At 40.8% G+C, this 14031-nt stretch overlaps 1 protein-coding gene across 6 annotated transcripts in view; it reads right to left on the bottom strand.

The window, feature by feature from the left end:
• The window catches only part of PMS1 (PMS1 homolog 1, mismatch repair system component), a 59464-nt gene that overhangs the window by 26852 nt on the left and 18581 nt on the right, over positions 1-14031 (bottom strand). The gene's annotated exons all lie outside the window — the stretch shown is intronic.

The following is a 14031-nucleotide window of genomic DNA, read 5'->3' as shown; positions in this document are numbered from 1 at the left end:
ACCAAGATATGACTGACACAACTGATATAAACATCGTGGTGCTTATTTTAGCTTCTATCAGTGTGACGCCACAGATATAAATCTTAGTTGCTGATTAATGCAAGGATGCTATTACGGTGCCTGACCTGCTGAATGGTTGATATACAAAACTGTTAAAAGATCACTCAGTGAAACTGTTTTAAGAGAGCTCTGGAACTTGAGAACTTACTAAATACAAACGTTGTTAAAGTAGATACAGCTAATCATTGGAAGCATTTATTATTCACTTTCTCTTAGGAGCTGAGACTGGTAGGAAAAATCCATTCCAAGTTCCAAACTCACTTGGTAATCAAACTAAACTAAAAAGCTATGCTACTTTTACATTTTTTTACTTTTGAATGCGACTTGATTTCCCAGCAGGTTTCCTGCACTATTTCATTTATAACCATGATTATACTCGGAAATTATGCTAAAAATACACTCACACACCCCCATGTATTTTCTAGGTCACATAAACCTGGGGCCTCTGATGAGCCAAGAAAGAATCTGACTCTAGGCAGTATGATGACACTGCAAAAATACCCTCTGAAAATATATTATTACATACAGACCATCTTGGGTTTAGTCAGAGCTGGCCAAAAATATCTTGCCTCCTCTCCTTTTCATTGAAGAGTACGGCATGAATCAAAAGACTGCAAAGAACATCAATTTTGCCCCATTCAGCCCTCTTCCATGCAGGAAAGCTGAGGAGTGAGCCAATCTGCCTCCGCAATGAACGCCTGCTAGACTTGTTCAAATACTTAGTTTCTTTGAGATTGCACTATTAGAGAATTTTGTTTTAAGCCATACACAGTGTTAAATTATGGCAGGTTGTGTGAACTCTATGAGCTGCAATATACAAAATGTTTCGATTTTCAGCCTTTTGTCTGTGTGGGAAACACTGCTATACTGCATTTACAAGTAGGGCAAGAGGCCACCTAGAACAGCCATGTTGATTTATTCAACTTATTGTTACTGTGCTACAAAATCCATAAACAGATGAAGGTTTTTTGAAGCCAAAATATAAATCCCTATTGAAAAAGATAATACATCATATATTATCTTTTTAAATAGATAATACAGGTTGAGTCTTATTATTCTCAAGGGTTCCATTCCGAGAACTCAGGTAGATGGCAAAAAATGCACAAAATCAAATCAATTTAAAAAACAATGCTAGGTGATATAAAAAACACCCTTGCTGATCTTTGTGATGGAAGAAAGAGTCATTAAGCAGACAATCCTTCCATCAGCCTCTCTCAAGGTGCTTAGAAATGCTTCACTCTGACCTCTCCCTTCACCAATGCAAAATACCTTTCTTTCAGGTGCTCAGGAGGAAGGGAGGGGCCTGGGAGTGAAGCTGAAGCTGCCTGGAGAGAGTGATTGATGGACTGTCAGCCAGCTGTCCTCTCTTGCATTGTTAAATGACTGTTTTCCTTTAATTTAAAGGACACTTCCCATTGTATTGAGAGAGAAAAATCTGTGGATAATTAGGTTATACCTGTAATCACTTGCATGACTGTGAGCACAATCCTAACCCCTTATGTCAGTGCTTTCCAGCACTGACATAAGGGCAATGCAGCTCTAAGGGAAGGGAACAAACATTTCCTTACTTTGAGGAGGCCTCCATGAGTGATAGTCAACTGCAGGATGCAGCACATTGGCACTGCTATGCCAGTGTTGGAAAGCACTGACATAAGGGGTTAGGAATGCGCCCTGTCTCTCTCTACAACAGTAAGAAAAGCAGTTTTTTAAATTGTGATTTAAAGGAATGCATTTTTCCTCTTCTCCAGGGATCAGCACATTTCTTCTCATTTGCAGTGGCCATTCGTGTTGAGTCAAATCCAGGTAAAACAAGGTTGCACCTGTATATTATACTTTAAGGAACAATGGCTCCTTAAAGGAGGAACTATTGTGCACATATAATGCAAAGGACAGAAAACAGAACCTTTTTGCTTTTGCAGAATGCCTTTTACAAAACCCTTATAAGTAGCACTCACTTAATATGGATATTTTTCTAATTATTTCACTGTTTTCACTTTTTTTAAACAAAACTGTTTACACAACAGAGAAATGGCTACTGTTCAATATTAAACTACATATCAGATAAATGATCCCAGTCTTATTTTAGATGTACAACACTTTTTCTTTCTTTCAATTTTCTTTCAATTGTACAGTTTTCTTTCTTTTGCAAATCAACATTTGAATTTGCAACAGAAATTGAAATATAATCAATGGCAACACAGTATGTGTCAGTAGAATATGTTTAAGACATGTACATATTTTAAACCTGGACTAAATTAGTTGTTTTCCAAGCTAGAAAAAAAAACTATTTTCCCAAAGCAGTAAAATCTCCCTTAGGTGAATATTATTCCAGTCCTGAATACTTGGGTATCTCTACTTCAAGGACACTAAAAGCATGGATAAAGAAAATGTGATGGCCAATCCTATCAAGGCCTTGAGTTGACAAAACTCGTGTTTTGTCAACAGAAGGTCTGGGCTGATGACACAGGAGCCGCAGCAATGGCACACTGAACAGATCGCAATGCAAATTTCTGGTGATCACAAACATGCAGTCCCAGTCACCATAAGGGCCAGTAAGTTGGCATGGTCAGGGTCAGCTGGGGGTGTGTCAGGAGAGGGCAGGGCAGATACTGGTAGTGCCAGCGCAGCTAATATCCTATGCTCCTTTCCTAGTTTTATCACACTCCTTAGGGCCCACGCAAAGGTCTGGCACAGATCAGAGTAGGCCCATTGGGGGCCATTGTACAGCAGAGTAGGTAAAAAAAATTTTTATATTGTATATCACATTCTGGTCCCTTGCCAGCCTATAGCATGCAGCAGGGCCCATGCCAGTTGCTGCATGATACAAGCCAACCAAGGACAGAAGTGGACTGTCATTGAGGTTTCTTTGTAAAATGCATAAGCTCTGTAATATACCTTGTTCAAAATAAAATCACAGCGTATAGGTGTGCATTTGATTGCTTTCTTCCCTCCCAGGGGGACCATTTTTGCAGGCTGCCCCATTTGATGAATGGTTTGGCAAGCAACCCAACTGCATATCAACAAAGACTGAATAGAATTGTTCTATGTTTATCTTACCTACTCCTCACTGGCCAAGGCTTAAGTGCAAAAATGCACTACACAGTGGAAAATTATGATCATTTAAACCCACCTCAGTGGGCTCCAGTATAAAAGTATTTCCACACAGTGGACTGATGTAGAAAACTACTACTTCAAGATCAGTTGCTGCAAGAGGCAGTCTGGCCTGCAGGCTGCCAGATGGCCTTCGCTGTTTTAAAGGACCTAGCTTTAGAACATTCTGTTTAAAAGTTGTAAGCACATGAGGCCATGTACACTTCTGAAAGCTAATGCTTGATGAAAAATAATACTAGTGTCAGGAGCTGCCTGATCTTACAGAAGCACTGCAAAGCACATATATTAAAAAATGAGGAATTCAACATATTAGGAAGTAGCTATCAGGATTGTAAAGTTATTTCCTGCTTATCAGCACAGTATTTGTGATTATAAACAAATGATAAACGTCATTACGCAGTATAGGAAACTAGCAATCAGAAGAAACATGTTTATGTTAAACTGACACTTTCATGACATTATCTATGCCATGGATTTGTCTAGCAGATACTGAGAATAATCTATTTTATATTAGATTTTCCCACTGCTGATCCCAAGAGCAGATTTGTCAACATTGTCATACTCAGATTTCTCCTTGCTCATATGAACCCTTCCTCTCAAAGGGGAGGTATTTTGGGGAAGCAGGTGATAGAGAAGATTTTGGCACAGTAGCTCGCTACTGAAAGAGGCTGCCAAAAATCTAGCGTGCATCAGGATAATGAACCTCCACATGGTTAGCCCTTATCTCTGGCAAAGTCTAACAAAACCATATCAATCATAAGAGAAACAAAGATTCCCCTGTTTCACTAAGAAATAAATCAAAGATTATAACATAAAAAACAACCTCTGCAACCATGTTTGCAACACTTGTGTTTTATTCAGATAAATGCCAGAGTTCCTTATTTTAGAGGAAATGTAATGAAGAGAATGTTGTGGCACCTAGAAGACTGACAGCCCAATCCTATGCATGTCTACTCAGAAGTAAGTCTCATTAAAGTCAGTGGGACTTATTCCCAGGAAAGTGTGGATAGGATTGGGCTCAGGCTGCAATCCTAACCACACCTTCCTGAGAGTAAGCCCCACTGAACAAAATAAAACTTACTTCTGGTTAGGCTTGTGCCCTAAAAGCTTTATTACATCTTATCAGATGCATGAAGCGTAATCTTCACTTGGCAGATACCTGTGTGAGTATGTTTTAAGAAAGATGTGGGGTCAAAAGGCCATGAAATTTAAGAGGTACAGTCTGAGATAATTCTATGCAAAGCTCAACTGTTTATACGCTCAACTGCATGCATCTGTCACAGACTGTACCTCTTCTACTTCATAGCCTTTTGGCTCTATCAGTTACAATTCTTTCTTTGTACCAGTGGGTATACATGCATGTGTGTCTATTAACAGAGGACTATACAGAAGTGAGACCAACTATATTTTATTAATAAATTATAATTAAAGTTAATGCATCAGGATTTTCTGTGTCCCACCATTACAAAGCCTGAACATCCTATTCATTATAAGACGCAGACAATGTGTCTTCTTAATATGAAATCTGAGATTGTGAATCTACTTGGCATGGAGTATAATCTGGCCAAATGTCATTAAAACCCAATGAAGACTGGCTTGGTTATACTAGTTGAAGTATTTTCCTTTTAAAAGGATAGATCGCCATTTGCAGCCAGTTTGGGTCAAAATCTTCAGTTTCTCCTTTTGATGGTTCAGATTCAATTAAAAATTCAAGGATATGGCATTTTTTTCCCTTGTGAATTTTTACCCACTGTGTATTAATAAAGTTACAGAACTAGGTTTTTAAATTTTCATAAAATTAATAAAGGGCACGTTATATGCACATTTGGGAAGTTCCCTGTAAAAAACTGTATCGATTAGTCAACAACATGTTAAGTGACGGATCTTTTCAGATCATAATGGGGGACAATGTAAGAAGGTTAAACAACGGCCTCCCACAAGGCTCTGTAATGGCACCCACACTATTTAATGCGCATCTCAGACTTGCCAGTAACAAGGGGACATAAATTTGGATATGCCTACGACCTAGCTCTAGCAGTGCAGGGAAAAAATATGGAGGTGTTGGATGGCCTCCTTTCAGAAGAACTTAAGATCCTGGGAAAATATTTTGCTGACTGGAGGTTAATACCCAGTATCAACAAAACGGTGACCACATGCTTCCACCATAACAACAAACTAGCTAATGCAGCTCCGAAGGTCTAGCTAAACAATAACCTACTCCCTTACAATCCCCATCCAAAATATCTTGGAGTAAGTTTGGACCCGACTCTCTCTTATACCTCGAGAATACGGTATACTCGGTGTGTGTGTAGTAAATCAACAGCATCAACATGGATCTGAAAACAGTTTCAAGATCAGGCTTTCACTATTATTTTTTTAAGTATTCTGTTATGAATAAAAAACAGCCCAATCCTATGGGCTTGTAGCACGGTCAGAACTAGCATTCTGCCAGTGCTAGCTACCTTAAGGCAACTTGTGACAACACTTCTGGCAATGCAAGGACTCGTATGCTGCTGAAGTGCCAGTAGGAAAGCTGGAGCCTTCCCACGCATGCCAGAGCAGCAGAGAGGACTTGCCAACAGAGGTAACATTGCAGGGAAGGCAGGATGGGAGGAAATGAAACAGGGATGGGGAAGGGTGGAACAAGGCAACAATGAGGCAGGTGCAGATATGGGTCCACCAAATCCTAACTCCCTTCCCGGACACGATCCACAATCCTGGGTCAACAACGACTTGTGTTAACCATTTCACAAGGCCTCGCCCCCCACCCCGCACTGCAAAGGCTCAACCCGGAGGTTACAGTGGTAGCCTTTTGGGCACTACTGCATTGACAGGGGTTATGGCTAGGATTGCACTCTGGAATCAGAGGAAGATTTTCCTCTTTCAAACATTCTCTCTCATATAAAATACTACAGTGCTTCTCAAGGTTTGTCCAGCCTTTGCTCCTTCCACTCTCCAATGTTTTAGCTCAGCACACTCCTCCCCGCCACATATCCCCTTTCTCTCTGTCCCCCCTCTTCCTTTTTTCCAATCCAGGGAGTGGAAGGAGAAAGAGGAGCAGCTGGAGGCAAGTTTGGACAGACATGGACACCCCCCACCCACCAATCTGCTCCCTGAAGCTGCACTTCAGCTGGTCTCATAGCTGGACTAGCCCTGCACAAAGTGCCTGTAAAAACAGAATGCAAGCTACAGATATATTGATTCACATTTTACAGAGAATGTGTACTTTAGCCCCCTTCTACTTTATCTGAAATTCATTGTCTAGTAAAACCAAAAGGAAATGCTCAAAAAGGACTGAATTTCCTTGCCCTGCACTGAAAAGGAGGCGCTACTGGCACCACACTTACTGATCCATTTATGTAATAGCCAGCCAGCATAGCCATCTAGCTATCTGAAAGCAGCTCTGCCTTACTTACTCAGGGAGCAGATGTTTTTGTCTACCAGGGGACAGCAGCAAAGAACAGATCAGCATGTGCAGCAGCACCATCTCCTCAGCAAGACAAATTGGGACAAAACCAATCCTAACAAGCCTTTCCAGCCCTTCAGATTTGCTGAATGGTGGAAGAGAGGCTGCTCTTTTCCACAGGATTCCAAAACGATTTATGAAACTTAAATCCACACAGTCCCTGTAATGCATGATTATGCCCTGTTAAGACCTGAGGACAAGAATTTCAACAGGTATTAAAATAACATACAATATAAAAGCAGCTGATATAACATTTCTGCTATATATGCTGTGCTGTCATTTGAAAAGTGTGATGGATGAGAAACTGGATGAGTCAAGGAATTGGTAATAGGATACAAAACATTTCACCTTTAGGTCAGCACTTCAAATGCAACCTGTTTGTAGCAGGCGGAGGAAAGTTTTACTGTGTCTCAGCTGTTCAATATTTGATCTAAGCTGAGTTGGTCTTAATACCTTCCTTGTAAACAGGTGTCCATCTCAGAAATGTTCTAGTTCTACTAAATATGCTTTCTCCTTTTCATACAGGTATGCGCTCTCTCTCTCTCTCTCTCTCTCTCTCTCTCTCTCTCTCAATACTAAGTTTTTTTTCTTATTCTCCCTTATTAGCACTACCTTTGTAAAGACTTTTGCAGAGCAATATCTCAGCAGAAACTACACTAAGGACACAGTCGTATCCAATTTTTCAGCAATGATGCAGCCATGCCAACAGCGCATGCACTGCATCCTGTGGTGGAGGGGTAGTCATGGAGACCTCCTCAAGACAAGGGAATGCTTGTTCTCTTACCTCGAGGCTTCATTGCAGCTGCATCAGTGCTGGAAAGTTGGATAGGATTGGGCCCTAAGTCCCCAACATGCATAGTGGTTCTGTTCTGGACATCTGTCTGGTAGTCGGAACACATGTACCTTCAAACAACAGACTCTTGCAGCTCCAGCACTATCATGCCTGTGCAAAACACCACAAAGGATGTACTGAGTCTGTGTGAAAGCCCCAACACAGTCACCCTTCTGTCAGGGAGCCAGTGTTCTGGGAGGGGAGAAGAGGGGCCACTCCCTTGATTCCCATGCAGCGGCCTATTTTCTTCACAGGCTGCACAGAGAGGCACAGAAGATCAGGTCAAATTAGTGAGAGACATGAGGGAGAGGGGCTCTGTCATGATGTAGCATGAGTCATCACATTTTTGCTGAAGCACTAGTAGGAAAATATGTAGAGCTACATAACCTTGAATTTGAATATTAGCACAGTAAGGGTTGATTCACACTAGCCAATGGTACTCACATGAATGCAAAGATGGCTGCTAAATCTGCAGCCAGGAAGTACTTGTACAGAGATGCTACTTGAAACAACCGTCACCTGCATGTGGGGGCTTGCCATAATCTGGTTGCTACTGCATAGCCTCCATATGGGAGATTCTGCTCAGTCTAGCATGCTCTCAACTACTTGCTTGTAGGCCACTGACTAGTGTGAACTGATACTGTATTCTCTCTCCTTTTAAGCGTCTAACTTGATTTAGACATTTTAAAAGAAAATGGCCAGTTAAAACACAATTTGCCAACAAGAGTAAAAACAACACTTCTTGTCAGCAGTTTTGTCTATTTTCCTAAACCCAAAAATCTGCAAACATTTGTATGCCAATGCAATACCTACTAACATTATACAAAGACACACCAGATATAAGTTCTTTAGAAAGACGACTTTGTAGGAGACAAAGTTTTCAGCACGAAAACAAGCAGTCCATAAACTCAGAAATGGCCTATGTTGGGGTAATGCCACATGCAGCCCGCAAGACCTGTATCTAGCTTCTCACTCAGAAATCTGTATGAGAAATATTGTACAGGCCACCATGCTGCAAACATAATACTGGATCTTCTCACTGTGAGGGCTAAGGGTCACAGCTCAGTGGCAGAGTGCATGTTTTCCAAGTCCAAAGCCCAAGGTTCAATTCTCGGCATCTCCAGTTAAAGATCTCAGGTAGCAGAGTTGGGCAAGACTTCTGCCTGAAGTTTTGTAGAGCTGCAGTCAGCACTGAACCAGACAGATGAAAGGTCCAATTCCATATAAGGCAACATCATATGGTCACATAAAAACTTTAAGAGAACTTTATGTTCTAACATACTGCTTTTATGGTGCCTGCTATTTGATAAGTCTAAATTTCATATTAAGAAAGCCTGGCTTCTCAGTTTGATGCAGATAGTGAATCCAGCTAGGGGAAAAGGGGGCATTATGTATGTATGTGGGACTAAAGTATATATATAAAGTATATAAAGTATAGTATATACATAAAGTATATATATAAAGTATATAAAGAACTTCTGTGAGAATCTTGAATCTACCTATCGTTTTTCAAGTAATATTGCCCTAGTTTGCCATAATGGAGTAAAATCCACAAACTTATTTCAAAACTAATTTCAGTAACTAATTTCAATAGTAGCAGAACAGGAAGCCTGCGAATCTGTATAACACCTTGCAACTACTAATGGTCAAATTCATTTCCAGATAGTGGTGCCTTATTGCAGAAGAAGAGTAGGTTGGGAAAGATAACGAGTACCAGGTGTTTGTTTTTGGTGAGCAAGATAGGTTTACAATCTATGTCTTACTGGGCTTACTTCTCAGTAAGGTAAATAACGGGCAGCCCAATCCTGAGCTGCCCGGAGCACCCAGGCTTGGCAGCACTGAAAAGGGCTGCTGCCGAATGCTGCGCCTCCCACGCTACCGTGGGAGGCTCCTCGGGAAAAGGGGATGTTCGTCCCCTTCCCCTGAGTAAGGTAAGCAGCCCCGCAATGGGGCTACTCACTTTAGGAAAAGACGCTCATGTAGGGCGCGCAGCCCTCCACGAGCACCCTGGATCCGGTGGAGCTCAGCTCTGCGGATCCTCCTCCCGCCCGGCCCTCGGCACGCCTCCTGCCCGCCCCCGCTGGCCTCCCCCCTCCCCGGAACACCTCCTCCACACCCCCGTCCACGCCCCCTGTTCCGCTGCTCTGTGGTCCGGGAAACCGCCGAGCCGCGGAAGCTGGGTGACCGCCCAGTAGCAGGAGCTCAGCGGTGAGCCCCGCAAACATGCCTTACGGCAAGTTGGCAACTGTGGTCGGCGGCACGGAATCGTGCCGCCGACCACAGGATTGGGCTCACAGTCTTCAAACACCTCTACTCATAAGGACTCTGTTGCCTCTGAAATTGTTAGCACATCTTAAATAACAGCACATTCTAAATATCTCAATTATTTACAGTAGTATTTCTGAAGTGATAAGAATGGCTTGAATAGATTAACTGGAGCTTGTGCTATATATGTTATACATAACTTTTCTTTCAGCAGATTAAGGAAATCTGCAAACAGCTAATTTAAGTATACAACAACATTTCCTGAGGAATACAGAAGATTTTAAATAGCAAAGAATTTGACACTACTTTTATATAAGCACTGATGATGCAACTCAAATTCTAAGAAGCTGCTTCCTTTACAGTAAAGGAGTACAGCTAAGTAAAAATTAGCTTAAATTTCCAGGTGGCTAGAATATGGCATGTCAAGCTAAAAATGCTGACATTCTTGAAAGGGCAAGATGAAAACACCCAGTACTTCCAACCTTCTGTTCCCCCCAAGAATTTTAACTTAAATAAACATAATAAATACTTGTGTACATTATCTCCATTAGATCATTTCATTATTCAATCTGCTTTCAAGGAACATGGTGATGAAAGAGGAAAACTACCTCTTTCTAATGTAATGATACTGGCAGGAGTTTCAACATTATCAGTATTCAAAGAATGTCTTGGCAGGATAAACCTTCATAAAAAGACAACACACAAGCTAAACCAAGTTGTCAAAATAGCAATAGTCTGTCAAGGGTTGATGGGTTAAGTAAGCCATTATTTATTGCTAATGCAAACAAAACATTACAAGCACCAAGAAAAGCATCCCAAGCTTGCTGAAAACTTTAGCAAACCATTAAATCCTATTATTAAAAAAAATCCAGCAAATAGATTAGGATTGTAACTCTATGTGCATCTTTTTAGGAAGAAGTCTTGCTGAACTCAGAGGGACTTACTTCTGAGGACATATGCATATGATTGCAAGACTCAAAAAATAAAGAATTAAAAATAGATGTTTCACATCAAAAGTCACTGTACAAAGTCACTGTACACTATACAATTTCTAAGTACTCCAGGAGGGAATTTGATTGCCACTGTTCTGCAAGACTGAAAACAAATGAGGTGAAAATTGTGAGGGAATTTCTCTCAAAATACCCCAATTTGTAGGAACTAATAAACAAACAGCTTTATCAACAGATAATCAACAGGGTCATGGTTCAGGATGTGGACTCACCTCCCTGCATTACAATCTCTGCACATGAACTGGAGGTTGTCCATGACTTTGTGTACCTTGGCTCAACCATCTCCGACACTCTTTCTCTCGATACCGAGCTAAACAAACGCATCAGTAAAGCAGCTACCACGTTTCCAGACTCACAAAGAGAGTCTGGTCCAACAAGAAGCTGACGGAACATATCAAGATCCAGGTCTACAGAGCTTGCGCCCTGAGTACACTTCTGTACTGCAGCGAGACATGGACTCTTCGCTCACAACAGGAGAGGAAACTGAACGCTTTCCACATGCACTGCCTCCGACGCATTCTCGGCATCACCTGGCAGGACAAAGTTCCAAATGTGCTGGAATCCCTAGCATGTATACACTGCTGAGACGCCTGCGTTGGCTCGGTCATGTCGTGAGAATGGATGATGGCTGGATCCCAAAGGATCTCCTCTATGGAGAACTCGTGCAAGGAAAGCGCCCTACAGGTAGACCACAGCTGCGATACAAGGACATCTGCAAGAGGTATCTGAAGGCCTTAGGAGTGGACCTCAACAAGTGGGAAACCCTGGTCTCTGAGCAGCCCGCTTGAAGGCAGGCTGTGCAGCATGGCCTTTCCCAGTCTGAAGAGACACTTGGCCAACAGTTTGAGGCTAAGGCCCATAGCCAGGGAGACAGACCAGGGACAGACTGCATTTGCTCCCAGTGTGGAAGGGATTGTCACTCCTGAATTGGCCTTTTCAGCCACACTAGACACTGTTCCAGAACCACCTTTCAGAGCGCGATACCATAGTCTTTAGAGACTGAAGGTTGCCAACATGAATCAACAGGGTGTTAATTACAGGTGCCAGTATATTAAGTTACCCAGTTATCAACTTATATTGATTTTTTTCCCCAATTAAAGCAGAAAAATAAATCTGACCACAACAGTGTGAAGTATTTCTACAACATTTATAATACTTTACCACGTACATGTCTCCTCCTTAAATGCTCATTAAGTCTTTGCCCAAAAGCAGCTTAAATATGTTGCACCCCATCACAATCTGGGATGTTATAGTAGAATGCTAGTGGTCTAGCATCTTCATAAACAATTCCTGAAAGTCTGCAACTAAGGATCTATTAGTGCGGATGTGGGAGAGTGCCTCCTTGGGCTGACCTCCAACTGTGGAATGGCTTTCACCATGAGGCAGGCTTGCCGCTACACTGTTATTAAAAATGGCCATGAAAACATGTTTTTTAATAAATAAATGTACTAGCATGGACTACTTCCCATTTAACAGAGTCCACTGTTTGTTTACCACTAATTTTCACAATGAAATCATATGAGAGCTTGCATTCTTAGAAAACAATCACTGGTATCTCCCTTTTTATGTACAAGAAAAATATGATGGGTTAATCAATTTCATAATATGCATGACAATACATGACTACTTAAAGCTAAAGCTACAGGCTTTAAGGGCCAGTGGAAGTGTAATCAGAGTTGAAAAGTTACACTCACAGATCTGCATTTATGGTAAGACAGCCACCTAAAACGATCATCACCAGCACAACAATCTACTTCACTTCTTTCCACACTTTAAGGATACATTCAGGCCATCAGCTTTTTTCAGGATCTGTTCCTGTTTGTGCAAGGACAAACTATACCCTGCAAACTGTTTGCCCTAGTCATTTGAACTATTCAGCTGCTGGTTTGACAAACCTACACTCTTTTTCTTCCTGCCCTTGTTCCATCTATCATCACACCATTATTTTGCCTTTATAAGAAAATTTTTGAATTTGAACCAGTTCCCCATTTAGACACCTGGTTAATTTCATCTGCTCATAAATCTAGCTACATGATCTCACAATTTTATACTGCCCCTCTCCCAGTAGCAAAGTGCTTCAAGTCTATCAGAGTATTATAAATCTTCGGGTGCAATCATGTAAGAGCTACATTTATTTGCTGAACATCCTAAAAATTTTAACACCCCAATTCCAGAAGGAAGCATGTATATAGAAGACTTTGTAAAGGCTAATTCCTGGACAATGAAAAATGAAAAAATGCAATAAATGAATAATGAAATAAGTATAATAAAACATAACAAGGGTCCTGGACTGGATATGCATTAATACATGAATATGCTTCTGTTTCCTACCACTACATCTATTTATTGTCTGAATTAAGATTGTGATATTTGTAGGAAATATTAAAATATAGTTTTTACACCATATAAACAAACAGATTAATAAAAAGGCCTGTGAATTCTCTATTTTTATTTTGTGTTCCCACCTATGCCATAGCTAATGAGCGACCTCTTGTGTTGAAAAGTTTTCAAGGATGGTATTTTGGATAAACATAAGGCCTGTCAGAGAATTTAAGCTGAAACAGGTTTTCAGCAACAATTCCTATTCTTTTCACTAGGAAGATCTAAATTCAAATACTTTGGTTTTTACTCAGATTTAATTTTCACCTGTCTCTGAAAATACTCTTGCATCGTCATCACCCTTTTACTCTGCTGCAATCAATCACTGTTTGCAACTGCTGTATTTCCAATTACTATGCTTTGATTTACAGACTTCCCAGGAATTGTAGCAACAGGGATAATGATGGCTGATAGTTTGCTTTATCCTTGACTTCTGACACGAGATTTTGCAGAATCTACTACAAAGGTTAGGGCTATATCAAATATTATCTAGTTTCAGTATGTAGGTCAATAATAGTGACTGTGAACAGAGGCAAAAATATTTTCCCAAATACAATATGACTGTGAAAATATTCACCTTTCTCATCTGGGATGGATCTAAACCCACTGGGGCTGAATCCAAAGTTTTTATTTCATGAATGAAAGGAGCATCTGTTCACACAAGGATAGCTTCACTTCTTGGAGGGGTTAATCACATGGGTGATCCCAACTAATGAGAGTTCATGAAGTTAATTGGAGGACATCATTATGCTGTATAGGCAATGAAATGAAGTCAAATGGAAAGCAAGAGAAACCAATGTAAATGTACAAATGGATATTTTCTCAAGCAAGAAACAAAAATCCTGGAGGAGAGGGCTTTCTTCAATACATCAGAGAATATTCCTAAAAAATTGAGAGCCCTAAGACTG

This window comes from Tiliqua scincoides, chromosome 1 (genome assembly GCF_035046505.1).
Source record: "Tiliqua scincoides isolate rTilSci1 chromosome 1, rTilSci1.hap2, whole genome shotgun sequence".
Lineage (NCBI taxonomy): Eukaryota > Metazoa > Chordata > Lepidosauria > Squamata > Scincidae > Tiliqua > Tiliqua scincoides.
The sequence above is the reverse complement of the archived record's forward strand: the minus strand, read 5'-3'. Positions and strand labels throughout refer to the sequence as shown.